Here is a 15,867-nt window from a genome sequence, read left to right on the forward strand (position 1 = left end):
TAGTTCAAACCGCATAAACCGCAAAAACCGCACCGCACCGCATCATTTTTTGCGGTGCAGTTTTTGCGGTTTTTTAATATCGCGGTGCGGGTGCGGTTTGGAAAATTAGAAAAACCGCATGTGCGGGTTGGTTTGAAAAAATGGTTAAAAACCGCACAACCCGCACCGCGAACACCCCTACTTCTAGTAGTTAATTGTGATTTGTGCTGCCTTCCAAACTGATTTTGCATACCGACAAGTAAACAAAGCATGTCCTATAGACTCCCAAGCATGGTTACACAGTGAACAAGTCGCTGAGTCAATGACTTTCCTTTTGTTCAGTGGCAGCAACAGGCAAAGCGCTTTGGATAACCTTCCAAGCAAAAAAATTTATTTTGGGAGGTAACTTAAGTCCTAAAAATTCTTCCACCAATTACCACGGCTGTTAGATGTGGAAGATTCATCAATTTCAGCCAAGGAGTCAGCTAAATGGAACCCCGACTTGACCGTATAAGCACCAGTAGTCGTATGGTTGTTGGAAGTTATTTTACCAGGATCTTAGATCTACTCACAAGTATGTTGATTTAACAACCTAAATATGAACTTCTAAAACGATATGAAATTAAACACATAAGAGTATCAGAAATCTTACAGTGATTGCAGCGGAATATATATGTCTCCTCCCACTCAGATCTCTAACCCTTGATTCCTTTCTGTAGCAGAGTATAATCAAGATCTGAGCCCGAAAGTCCTTCTTTGTTGTCTCTGAAATCTACACAGCCTTCCTCACTATGATTGAGGTATTACTTGATGTGTGTGGGAACTACTCTAGCACGCATACATTTCAAAACAGTGAAGGTATAGAGAGAGAGAGAGGGTGGCGGCTCAGAGAGAATTTTCTGAGAGAAAATTCTTTCAGAATAATGCTGTGAAAAGCTTTTTCAGTTATGTTAAATTCTGAAGCCTTTGCCTTCTATTTATAGAAGACCACCAAGGGCTATGATTGACATTTTGAACTGAGAAAATCAAGGGAAAAGGAAGGTAAAGGGGGCCGGCCTAGGCAATGTGGAAACAAGGCTTGCCTCTTTTCCAACTTTCCTTTTCCTACACTTGATAGTTTCCCTTTTTGTGAAATGTTGCCAATTCCACTGTTCAACCATATTAATGATAAATCTAATTACTTAATAATTAAAAATAATTATCAAATAATATATTATCATTTATTTTATTAATAATGAAACTAATTAAAGTTTCCTAATTAATAAATATGCCCTTCAAAATCTCTATTTACTGTTTTGCCCTTAATGAGTGCCAAATTCTCAAACTGACAAGTTTATCTTGAGAATTTTTAATTGATTAATTAAAATCAATTAAACGAGTCTTACAAGTAATATCATCTCAACTAGTGAGGGGACCATGGGTCTATATATCCGAGCTTCCAATAAGCAGATCTAGAATTTACCACTTAAATTCACTGACTTATTAATTCTTCGTTGAATCCACACATAGAACTCAGAATTGCACTCTCAGTATATAGAATGCTCTATATGTTCCAATTACATGTATTACATTATTAGTTATCCATTGTTATAATTCTAATGTGATCAATGATCCTCTATATGGATGATCTACACTGTAAAGGGACTTAAATTACCGTAACACCCTACAATGTATTTTATCCTTAAAACACTTAACCCTGTATAAATGATATTTCAACTAAGTGAAATGAGTACTCAATCATTTATCTCGTTTGGTTGAGCTCGAAGGAGATCACCCTTTGCTTACTATTCGCCAGATAGAAGCTATAGATTCCATATTTATGTTAGCGCTCCCACTCAATCGCACTACCGTGTTCCCAAAATGTATGTATTGCTCAGACTACAGTTTTAGGCTTAACTAACAAATCAAAGAACACGAATAACACTCTTGAAATTAAGCCTAACCATATCAGGATTTAGATCATGTGATCTAGGATCAACTTCTGATATTGAATTGAATAGATGTTTACGGTAAGTTTCAAAATCTAATTCAAAGTTCAATATCGGTCCATTCCAATGCATACTCCATGCATCCAACCTGAGCTTTACTTTAACCTATGTTCTGGAAAGAACATAACATTTCTCCAAATGTAAGTAAACTCGTTGTAGATTGTCATATCGTTGAAACCCAGTGTTCTGATAAATCTAGAAATACTTTATTCACATAGTCATGTTTATTTTCCACTGTGTTGACAACACAATAAACATGTTCAAGTATGTGAAAGGGGTTTGGATGAATTTATAAATCAGATAGACAAGCAATTGATTAAGTGAACCAAAACATACACAAGTGAATGAAAAATTACTTCTGTTACTTTATTGATATAGAATAATCTGGATTACATTGAAACAGAGTTTTATTTAGGGCATAAAACCCAACAAACTCCCACTTGCACTAATATAAAACAAATCAGTACATTTCAATTAATCCTAAATTCTGACGGTGCTTTTCGAATGAAGTTACTGCCAAGACTTTGGTGAATGGATCAGCCAAGTTATCCTGCGTATCCACTTTTTCCACCAGTACATCCCCTCTTGCCACATATTCTCTGATAATATGATACTTTCTTTCTATGTGCTTACTTCTCTTGTGGCTCCGAGGTTCCTTACTGTTGGCTATAGCTCCAGTGTTATCACACACAGACTAGAGGCCTTTCCATTCCGGGAACTACACCAACACCGGTGAAGAACTTCCTAAGCCGGACAACCTCTTTAGTTGCTGCAGCCTATGTATTCCGCCTCCATGGTAGAATCCGAAATCGCAGCTTGTTTAGCACTTCTCCAAACTATCGCTCCACCCCCAAGAGTAAACACCATCCCGTATGTAGATTTCTGTCTTCAAGACATCCCCGGAAATTCGAGTCCGTATAGCCTAAGGGATTCAAAGCACCACCCTTGTAGACTAATACATAATCTCTTGTACTCTTTAAGTCTTTCAAAATATACTTAACCGCGTTCCAATGTACCCTTCTGGATTTGATCGATACCGCTCACGATTCCAACCGCATAGCAGATGTCGTGTCTAGTGCATAGCATAGCATACATCGTACTCCCAACTGCGAAGCATAAGGAATTTTTGCCATGTCTTCTATCTCTTGAGGATCAGTAGGACACTGTTCCTTAGATAGACGGATACCATGTCTAGAGGGCATGTTTGCCCCTTTGGTATTGGTCATGGAAAATCTCTCAAGAACTTTGTCAATGTAAGCTGTTTGAGAGAGAGCAAGGGATCTGTTCTTCCGGTTTCTGACAATCTGAATACCAAGAACATAGGCTGCCTTACCCAAGTCTTTCATGTCGAATTGAGTGTCAAGCCATTCCTTGATGTGAGTCATTTTCTTGACATTGTTTCCAATGATCAAAATGTCATCAACATAAAGGACCAGGAATACTACTACTTGGTTTTCCTTGAGTTGGTAAACACAAGGTTCATCTTCATTCTGATGAAAGCCGTAGGTCTTGATGATCTCATCAAACCTTTTGTTCCATGAGCGAGAAGCTTGCTTAAGTCCATATATGGACCTATTTAATTTGCAAACTTTATTCTCCTGTCCAGGAAGAACATAACCTTCTGGTTGCTCCATATAGATGGTTTCTTCAAGAAGCCCATTAAGAAAGGCTGTCTTGACATCCATTTGCCAGATTTCATAATCTAAAGCGGCAGCTATGGAAAGAAGAATTCGGATAGATTTGAGCATGGCAACAGGACTAAAAGTTTCCTCATAGTCCACACCTTCTCTTTGGGTATAACCCTTGGCGACCAGTCTAGCTTTGAAAGTTTCGACTTCGCCTCCAGCACCTCTTTTCTTCTTGTAGACCCATTTACATCCAATTGGACAAAAATCTTCAGGTGGTTCTACATATTCCCAGACTTTGTTCTTCTTCATGGAATCCATTTCTGAATCCATACCGGCTGACCATCGCTTCCGTTGCGGACTTGCCATTGCCTGTTTATAGGTCAATGGGTCGTCATCAATACCGTCACCAATGACCATATTGATTTCACCATCCAAGCCATAACGAGATGGTTTCGTTGAAACCCTCCCACTACGACGAGGAGCGGTGATTTTCTGAACAGGAGCTTTAGTAGTAGTTTTCTCAGTTGCTACAACTGAGGGAGTGGCATGTTCCTCTTCTTGAGTAGAAGAAGATGGTACATTTGAAGGAACAGTATCTGTGAGCATTTCCTCTAATACAATTTCACTTTTCGGTTTGTTGTCTTTCATATAGTTCTCTTCAAGGAAAGTAGCATTTGTAGAGACAAACACTTTGTTATCCTTGTGACTATAGAATAGTCCACCCCTAGTCTCTTTAGAATTTCCGACAAACATGCAAACCTCAGTTCGCGATTCCAGTTTGCTTTCTTTCTTTTCTTAAGACGTGAGCAAGGCACCCCCAAATCCTATAATGGCGCAAACTAGGTGTGCGACCATTCCATAGTTCGACGGGTGTCTTAGGGACTGCTTTAGATGGAACAACATTTAAAATGTCGTTTGCCATTTGAATAGCATATCCCCAGAAGGACGTAGACAGAGTTGAGTAACTCAGCATAGACCTAACCATTTCTAAGAGAGTGCGATTTCTTCTTTCTGCAACTCCATTCTGCTGTGGAGTGCTAGGGGCAGTATATTGGGATTCAATTCCAAGTTCAATTAAATGATCTTTGAACTGCATATCCATATATATTCTCCACCCCCTATCAGTTCGCAAGATCTTTAATGTTTTACCTAATTGGTTTTGAGCCAAAGCATGAAATTCCTGAAACTTTTCAAACGTTTCAGATTTCTTTTGCATTAGGTAAAGAAAACTATATCTCGAGAAATCGTCAATGAAAGTGACGAAATACTCATAACCTCCTCTGGCTTTTACATTCAGCGGTCCGCAAACATCTGAATGTACTAACCCTAGGGGTTCTTTGGCACGTTCTCCCTTTGCAGAGAAAGAACGTTTGGTCATTTTACCTTCTAGGCAAGACTCGCAGACTGGCAATTCTCCTAAGACGACATTTTTCAATGGACCGTCTTTGGTTAGCCTATTGAGTCTATCAAAGCCTATATGACCTAAACGTAAATGCCATAGATAAGTTTGATCATCATTATCAATCTCTTTTCTCTTAAGGCTTCTAGGTCTAGCTACATTGAAAAGTTCAGTATTTAGTGAGATTTGAGTATCAGGTCCTAAAACATAAAGCCCTCGTTCCATGTTTGCAACACATATATGAAATCCATTACGAGAAATTGAACAATTTGAACTCGAAAAATTCAATATATAAAATTGTGTCTGTAAACATGAAACACTAATCAAGTTTCTACTAAAATTAGGAATATATAAAACATTCTCTAAAAGTAAAAACTTCTTAGAATTAAACTTGATTCGGGCTGTTCCTCTTGCTTTAACTGATACCAACTCGCCATTTCCAACTTTAAGCTTTAACTCATATGGGTGAAGATTCTCCCAAGTTTCAAGCAGCTGTAATGAAGAACATACATGGTTAGTAGATCCAGAATCAACAATCCACGAGGATTTGTCGTTCTCTAAAACACATGATTCAAATACAAAAGCATCACCTTCGTTTGAATTGTCTAGAAGCCTGGGACATTGTTCTTCTTTATGTCCCTTTCCATTACAATTCGCACATAGAACATGATGTCTGACATTTGTACTTGAAGAAGCAGCTTTGTTGGAGCCCTCATGCTTAAACTTCTTCCTCTGATTAAAACTTGCAATGCTAGCAGGTCTCATTGCAATCAGATCCCGCTCATGGGCCCTCAACTCAGACTCGAGTTTGTCCATGTCGGAGGAGTTAGGATTGTTCAATAAGTAATATAGAACAAAACTATTATACTCCTGAGGAAGACTATAAAGTATGAGTTTCACCCATTGTTCCTTTGATAAATCAATTCCTAGTAGATTTGCCTTTTGGAATTTCAGATTCATCAACAATAGGTGCGAGTTAATGCAACTACCAGAATGCATTTTCACACTATTGAGTTCTTTTGCAAAGATACTAACTAGGAGTGGATCGGGATGAGGGTTATTCATTTTGGCACTACAACATATCAATAAACAGAAGTAAGGTTTCGGTTCTATAAATTCATACACTGTGTTCGTAAAACAAACAATCACTTATGTTATAAAAATACTAAATCTAACATAGTTTATTTTCCAAGGTTTCCAATGAACTGATACAGTGTCCCGTTTAGGCGAGAGTCAAAGCATCATCCATTGAATAGAGTTGTCAATTCATCTAAAATGTCAAACATTCTAGGAACCTTTTATTCGATCAAGATTGGAATTCAGCGTTGTCCCGTTTAGGCGAGAGTCAAGGCAATTCTATCTTATGAGCTTCTACCATTGTTTCGTATTCTTATAAGTCTTACATAGTCGCCACCATTAGGGTGGTCATGAACCATATAAATAAACCTATAAGAATACTTATCTTTCGAGATTAAACGGCGCTAACTTGCTAATGAACGTTCCTCCATTAGGGAGGATTACTCACTAAAACAATAGCTATGTAAAACCAACAATGGAGATCGAATTTCTCTTTGATTAAAGCTCATTATTTAAACATGTATTTTGTCTAATCATTTATATTCCATATCTCAATAATGAAATATTACAAATTAAAGTAAAAACTTTAATTAAATTTCAAAAATGGAATAATTTTGAAAAATATCTTATTTAAGTTGTTTAGAAAATCTAAATACCCAACTTAAAAATATTACTCAAACAATGACTTAATTAAATATTACCAATTAAGTAGTAACCACTTAATTTAGAAGATATTCCATTTTAAGTTCCCATATTTAGAAAATATCAACTTAAAAAAATATATAAGGAATCTTAATAACCAATTTCCAAAATTCCTCAACTTAATTTATAATAGGAAATTCAAAAATATTCAAATCTAAGTTGATTTGATAGATTTAACTAAATCTCAACTTAAATAGGAATATTTAATGAAATTATAAAATTAAGATTCAGAAAGAATTTATATGGTTATAATTCCATATTTAATTAAAACAAGAAAAATACATATAGCTTTCTAGAATATGACCATTCAAACTATGTTTTTCTTAAATTAATTTCAAGGAACAATGAAATTAATTATGTTGCTAATCAATCTTTTATTAGGTCAAACTAATATAATTAACCTATCACAGTTATCCAAATCAGGCAAATGGGCCTTCACAATTGGGGTTGTTCATGTGAGGGGGAGCTGGGTCCAGTATGTCGCACCCACTTCTAAGGCTCCCAACTCTCACACAAGGCCCAAAAGAGAGGAATTTAACCTTGCAATGAATAACTGTTATTAATTGAATAGGCTCACAACTAAATGAGCCTAAATAAATTCTATCAGTTATGATATTTTATTTAGCAACAACCACCTATATGTATCTATAATAGAAATTAAACATATAGGCTCACACAGGCATACACATTTGGATGGATCCTATCATGTTGCTAAGTCATACACAGATGAAAGAAGTTTGTAAAAATTACCTGTTACAAATTATTTACTTGATCTATCGTCAATTGAACCTTTGGTTAAAACTAGATCATCTGATCTATCATCAATTTAACCAAGACAATTTAGATCAAGCAATAATAGGTTTTAGAAAACTTACAAACAATCTAAAACACATACTCCTGCAACAAGGTTAGATTTGGATAGTTGGATGTAGGATTTATTTAATTTTAATCATTTATTTCGAAAAATAAAAATAAAATTAAACCTACCATTTTAAAAAATTAGGTTTTGGGTAACCTAAATGTCATTTCAAAATAAATTGCTAACTTTCCTTTTAAATTTCATGTTATTTAATAAATTAAAAATAAAATAGAAAATGGTAAACACATACCCTTTTCTTGTTTTACAATTTAATTTAATTAAAAAATAACAAAATTTAAAAGTTAACAAAAAAAATACCTTATTTCCTCTTTTAAAATTATCATGATTATTGTGATCTTATTTTAATTAAGGTCAAGTTACCAAAAAAAAAAAATTAATATCTGACCTTAAAAAAATAAAATAATCAAATTTTAAAGGAAATAAGAAAAAGGTAAGCAAAACTTGATTTTTTCCTATTTTCAAAATCAAATTACACTAATATCTAAAATTAATTTTAAAAAATTAAAATTAATTTATTTCTGACAATTAGATTTGAAATTTGAAAAACAAAAATCAACATACAAAACTACACAAAAAATCGGAATTTAATTCCATGAAATAGCATGAAAAATCGAAAAAATTGGAAAATTGGATGAACTGTACGGATGGCATGCTGTGCATGGCCATCCGCGCGCGGATCTGGGGTGATTGGCCGAGAAATCACGGCGCAGGGAGGCTGCAAGCAGCCCTTCCGCGCGCGTGATGAAGTTGCTCGTCACCCCGATTTTTCCAATTTTCAAAAATTCATAACTAATTCAAATTAAATCGAAATCGAGTTCTATAAAAAAGTAAATTGCTTAGAATTTTCCAAACTATCCAACAAAAATAATTACAGAATAAAAACAGTAACCATTTTTCCCAGAATTCACAAACAACATTCAAACATCAATATGACACTCAAAGCAACATGATACCATCCAAAAAACAAGCAAATCGTTTTAAGTCCAAATTTCTTGCAAGCAAATCAATTACCATGGCTCTGGTGCCAGTTTTTGGAAGTTATTTTACCAGGATCTTAGATCTACTCACAAGTATGTTGATTTAACAACCTAAATATGAACTTCTAAAACGATATGAAATTAAACACATAAGAGTATCAGAAATCTTACAGTGATTGCAGCGGAATATATATGTCTCCTCCCACTCAGATCTCTAACCCTTGATTCCTTTCTGTAGCAGAGTATAATCAAGATCTGAGCCCGAAAGTCCTTCTTTGTTGTCTCTGAAATCTACACAGCCTTCCTCACTATGATTGAGGTATTACTTGATGTGTGTGGGCACTACTCTAGCACTCATACATTTCGAAACAGTGAAGGTATAGAGAGAGAGAGGGTGGCGGCTCAGAGAGAATTTTCTGAGAGAAAATTCTTTCAGAATAATGCTGTGAAAAGCTTTTTCAGTTATGTTAAATTCTGAAGTCTTTGCCTTCTATTTATAGAAGACCACCAAGGGCTATGATTGACATTTTGAACTGAGAAAATCAAGGAAAAAGGAAGGTAAAGGGGGTCGGCCTAGGCAATGTGGAAACAAGGCTTGCCTCTTTTCCAACTTTCCTTTTCCTACACTTGATAGTTTCCCTTTTCGTGAAATGTTGCCAATTCCACTGTTCAACCATATTAATGATAAATCTAATTACTTAATAATTAAAAATAATTATCAAATAATATATTATCATTTATTTTATTAATAATGAAACTAATTAAAGTTTCCTAATTAATAAATATGCCCTTCAAAATCTCTATTTACTGTTTTGCCCTTAATGAGTGCCAAATTCTCAAACTGACAAGTTTATCTTGAGAATTTTTAATTGATTAATTAAAATCAATTAAACGAGTCTTACAAGTAATATCATCTCAACTAGTGAGGGGACCATGGGTCTATATATCCGAGCTTCCAATAAGCAAATCTAGAATTTACCACTTAAATTCACTGACTTATTAATTCTTCGTTGAATCCACACATAGAACTCAAAATTGCACTCTCAGTATATAGAATGCTCTATATGTTCCACCATATAGACACATTATTAGTTATCCATTGTTATAATCCTAATGTGATCAATGATCCTCTATATGGATGATCTACACTGTAAAGGGACTTAAATTACCGTAACACCCTACAATGTATTTTATCCTTAAAACACTTAACCCTGTATAAATGATATTTCAACTAAGTGAAATGAGTACTCAATCATTTATCTCGTTTGGTTAAGCTCGAAGGAGATCACCCTTTGCTTACTATTCGCCAGATAGAAGCTATAGATTCCATATTTATGTTAGCGCTCCCACTCAATCGCACTACCGTGTTCCCAAAATGTATGTATTGCTCAGACTACAGTTTTAGGCTTAACTAACAAATCAAAGAACACGAATAACACTCTTGAAATTAAGCCTAACCATATCAGGATTTAGATCATGTGATCTAGGATCAACTTCTGATATTGAATTGAATAGATGTTTACGGTAAGTTTCAAAATCTAATTCAAAGTTCAATATCGGTCCATTCCAATGCATACTCCATGCATCCAACCTGAGCTTTACTTTAACCTATGTTCTGGAAAGAACATAACATTTCTCCAAATGTAAGTAAACTCTGTTGTAGATTGTCATATCAGTGAAACCCAGTGTTCTGATAAATCTAGAAATACTTTATTCACATAGTCATGTTTATTTTCCACTGTGTTGACAACACAATAAACATGTTCAAGTATGTGAAAGGGGTTTGGATGAATTTATAAATCAGATAGACAAGCAATTGATTAAGTGAACCAAAACATACACAAGTGAATGAAAAATTACTTCTGTTACTTTATTGATATAGAATAATCTGGATTACATTGAAACAGAGTTTTATTTAGGGCATAAAACCCAACAATGGTGTCATATGAGGTTGTCATGAATTTGGAAGAAACTCAGTGGGATTGTAAGGATATGATCAACATCAATTGGAGCAAAGTGATCATTTAGCAGAGTGAGGTAAAATAAATAAAATGTATAAATTTTATTTTTCGGCAATGTAAATTATTTGAAATTTTCTGAAAATTTATAAATGGTCCTAAATTACTATAACATACACGATTATGAAAAAAAAAATTGAACTACTTTTTTTAAGTGTTAAAACAAATAGGGGATCTATTGAAACACCCCTTTAAGGGGGTGTACTGTAGACATTTCCTATATCTTTAGAGGAGTGTTTGGTATATTTTATCACTATATTATCTATTTTTAATATGTCATTTATGTACACCATCCGCATAAAATTTATGTATAATGTATTTGTATGTTATTGTTAATAAATCATAATATTAATGGTATTTAAATTTATTTATTAATTAAAAAATGATATTAAAATTAATATACTCGAAGAGAATAATTCAATCCCACCTTTTTTAAGGTATCAATATTATCATCCTCAAGGATAGTTATATTACTAAAGAAATACTATTCTAAGATTGAACCCTCAAAACAAACAAAGTAATGTGAAAACATTATCATTCTCTTGCTAGTATTAACCCATTCTAAACAACCCTAGAGTCATCCAACCACATTAAAAAAAGTTATTGCTTTTGGCTTTTAGCTTTAAGCAAAAACAAAAATTTAGTCAAATAGGACTATCCATTGTTAGCTAAGGTGGATAGGAAGTGGAGTTGGCGGGGTGAGACGAGTAAGGTGGAAAGGAAAAGGAAGCCATCCATTGTCAGCTAAGGTGACTTGTATTGAGGTTATCTGATGATCAATTCGTCGACGAAAATTAACGATATCATCTCTTTTGACTACTTTAAGTATTTTTTTCTACCATTCCTTCTCTAATGTTGTGACGAAAGACGTGTCTATGTACTTCTGAGATGGTGAACATAACGTCACCATTCTACGGATGAAAACAGAGCTCATATGTATCCATTATCCGCTTGTTTTCCCCTACTATAGGGCTGCAAGCCCTGCTGTGCACTAAACTCCACGATCCATTAATATTGTTTTCCCAAACCTTCCACAAATAGCTTCGCTCCTTATCCTCGAAGTTTGGTAATGCTGCCCTAGCCAACCGTACACGACCCTCACTCACTCCAGCAATAGTATAGGGGAGGGGGTCCCAGATCTGGTGGCTGGAAAGCCGTTAGTTTTGGGAAGTTCGATACGCCCAACAAGTTTGTTGCGATCAGGATTGAAGGAACTGATAGAGATTGTTTCGGTTTCAGAACACCTCATAAACAAGTGAAAATTCCCGTTGAAGAAGACGAAGTTGTCGCAACCATTTAGCGCTGAAATCCTTTTTCGTGATGAGCCAATTTTTGATTTGCTCCATTTTCTAGTTTCCGAACAGAAATTGGCCACTTTGTATTGAAGAGTTTGATCAGGTCTATGCTCATCATAAACAATCAAAACCCTGTACTTGAATAATTTATTACCGCAACTAGTACTGTCTAGTACCTCCTCACACGAAAATCCATACTTCATGGGATAATAACATCGTTGAGGGAGTTTAGGATTAGGAAGAAGGAACCATTGTCGAGTAAATGGGTTGCAGATATAGATTTTTTTTTTATAGTTTCCCATAAGTAACAAATCGTTAAAACAGGCTTGTACAGTCATTAATCCCTTCCTCCGAAATAAATTTCGAATAACTAGTAAATGAGGAGAGTTATTTTTGGTAAACAACTCTATCCGTAGGACGGGGCCAAAACAAATCACTTAAAAATTTTCGTATATGCATCATGGGTTGGCCCATTTGAATCAGAAGCGTTGTGGGGGCGTACTTGTTTATCTTTGAAGTCGCTAAGAAATTGGAGACTCAATATCAGAACACCCCAGCATTTGCAGACGAGGCTACATTGGATTGCGAACCATTGATCGGAGAGTCGTATCAGTATTTTCAAGAGTAAATCATCACTCAATCCGCTCATAGTTACAAAATTAGATGCACCACCATCATCATCATCCTCTACTTTCTTCGGTTTACGATTTGGTGGGGAGCTAGAGTTGCTGTTGTAGCCCATGATTTCATTCGTTTTAGGAACGATATGAATGAATACTCATGACCTAACTACTCTATTTATATTTATATATTTTTTTTGGGAAATTATATTGGGACTTTTTTATTTTTACACTTCAATTTTTTTTTATTGCATTTTTACGTAATTCTACATAGAAAGTCCTATTGCAACTAGCGCTGCAACCTAAATTGTAACAAAAAATCGTACATAAACCCTATTGCAAGTGGAGCTGCAACCACTTTAAAAACACAAACCGTAAATTTAAAAAAAAAAAAATTAAAAAAATAGTATATGGGATAATTTTCCAATTATATTTATATATTTAAAAGATAAGAAAGTTAAAATTATCATATAAAAAATGAATTTATATGATACGGATATGCTACTTTTCCTTAATTAATATCAATCAACACATATTCTAATTAAGAAAATCACTTTAAAATTTAAATATCGAAACCTATTTTTTTCTTAGTTTTATCATTTTCAAATTATTTTAATTAAAAAGAATCATGTTCTGCCTTTTTGATTCTATCATTTTCTTATTATTCTAATTTTTTTTTAAAAAAAATCTCTCAATTTAATAAAATTACTATAGGTGCTTTTACAAATTTTAATAAAAGTAACCACTATCATTCAATCAAAAAACATGGGAATATTCCTTGTTGAGGTTTTAGCTAGTTTGATGTCCAGTTTCTTTGGACTTTGGAGTATCCTAATCCATGTTCGTCTGAGAACCAATAGAGCTGCACATGGATTAGCTTAGGATGCTCTTTGGGTGGATAAAGAACTAGTATGGTTTGATGAGATTCCTTCATTATTGAGGTTTATGAAGACTTAAAGTTTGTATGACATTATAATTTTTGTTTTTAATGAAGTTATTCATTCCTAAAAAAAAAACCATGAGAATATTAGAAATATAATTATTAGAAAAATACTCTGCGGCACTTAAAGTAGTTTTTTTTCAAATTTCTTCTAATGCCGATAAATATAACCGTCTCGACCTCCCTCTTCTCCCTCTTCTCCACCGTCAACACCACTTCTACACCATTTGCCACCATTGCCTGTTGTTAATCCAATTTTATTCAGATTATCACTTATGTTGTGGAAAGAGAGGAAGTTCAACCTTTCTCTCTCCCATTTCTCTCCGTTTGATTTTTTCTACACAACCATTTTTGGTTTCGAAGATTTGGTAGACTATTTTTTTAAGTTTCTTTAGAGATGAAGACAACGAATTCGTATGAGAACGAGTAATAACTATTACTCAAAATCACAAAAAAATCGAGAAACAAAAATGAAGAAGAGACTAACAACAAAAAAACAAAAATACAACAGAAAAATCATGCAAATAAATTTGAGTATAAACTATATTTTAATTTAAAAATATTTGTATACAGAGTTGATGACATCATCTTCCGTATACAGAGTTGATGACATCGTCTTCCGTATAACATGTAAATAAATTTGAGTATAAACTATATTTTAATTTAAAAATATTTATAAAAATAAAAACTTAAAAAAGTAGCCGTTTGTGTAAAATTCCTAAGATTAATTATATTAGTTATCGAAATTTTCAGTGTGTCTAAACATAAGATTGGACAAATTATACCTAATCCAGTCTAATCGTCAAGCGAAACTGTCCAGTATTCGTATTCGACGATTCATGGGCCAAGAATTTATTTATTTTCCTTTTTAACTCCAAAAATAATGCTAAAGTTAGTCAATCCAAAGTTTAATAGTCACTACTACAAGGAAAGGCCTTTTATCCCGGTTTTTAAGGCTTTTTATCCCGGTTTTCGCTAATATAAAAACCGGGATGTATGCCAGTGGGATAAAAAGTATTTAAAAAACCGGGATAAAAAGGGTATATTGGTTTTCGCTAATATAAAAACCGCAATTCAATTTTTGTATTATATTGGTTTTAAAATTAATTTTAATCAAATATTTATTAATAAAATATTAAATATTTTTTTAAGAAAATTAACATAAAAATCAATACAACATAAAAATAAAACATAATATCAGATAAAAAAAAAATTAATCTAAAGTTAAAAAAAAAAAAAGATTTTCTCATTTCTCTTTTAATGATAGCTTTTCATAAAACTGGATGTCTTTGATGGAATGTACAGTAAGATGCAATCTCTCTGTGTCTTTGTATGTATGATAGATAATACATATACATCTATCTAAGATTTCTAGCAAATGGGGTTAGTTACCAATGTAATGTTAAGAGTGTACAAACAATCCATGTTTCTTTTAACCAGAGCACAAATACCATTGCAGTTAATAAAACTGAATTAATATAGAAAGAAATAAAAAGAAAGAGCAAACCTGGGAATGAGTACCTGCTGCTGATATCTTTCTCACACAGTAACAATTTCCAGCAGCAACAATTAATAGAAACAAACAGATGCAAGAGAAGAGTGGAGAAGTAGTGAGCTGTTATTGATTCAATGAAAATAGAGAATATATCTCTTACAGTAGAAAAGAAACAATGAGTATGAACTCTTACAGTGGTAGAGAGCAAGAGCCCTCCAATGTCGATTGGAGTGGATGGAATTCTGGAGTTTGGGCTGGGGTTAATTTTTGGGTTTGGGCGAGGATTTAGACGAGAGGGTTTGGGCGAGAGGGTTTGCGTGAGGGTTTGGGCGAGGGTTTCTGGGTTTGGGCGAGAGGGTTTCTGGGTTGTACTATGTCGATCGATCGAGCAGATGGTTGAAGTTTTGGGATTTTAGTGATGACCTTTTATCCCGGTTATTAGTTAAAAACCGGGATAAAAGGGTTTCACACTAAACCCTTTTATCCCGGTTTTTAACTAATAACCGGGATAAAAGGTTTCCCTAAAAAATTTATCCCCTGTTTGGCAAACTCATAAAAATCGAATCTTGAAATTATTTTTTTGCCTTTAATATTTTTTTTTAACTTTCTACCAAACAGAGCTCTTGTCTAAAAAAATATTTACTGCATATTTGAGGCGCCAAATCTAAAAGTGGGATAAAAAGTCTTTATATATCTTTTATCCAATTTTTTATTTTTGTTAACTAAAAAAGTAGGATAAAAGGTCCCCTTTCTTGTAGTGAGTGGTTCAAGCATTCCGAAGTTCAATTAAAATGATATCGTTGTTTGGACAAATCATTGATGAATGTAAACAACTCTCCTTGAGTTAAAACATGTTTCTATTCTTTTTG

This window comes from Cannabis sativa, chromosome X (assembly GCF_029168945.1).
Source record: "Cannabis sativa cultivar Pink pepper isolate KNU-18-1 chromosome X, ASM2916894v1, whole genome shotgun sequence".
Lineage (NCBI taxonomy): Eukaryota > Viridiplantae > Streptophyta > Magnoliopsida > Rosales > Cannabaceae > Cannabis > Cannabis sativa.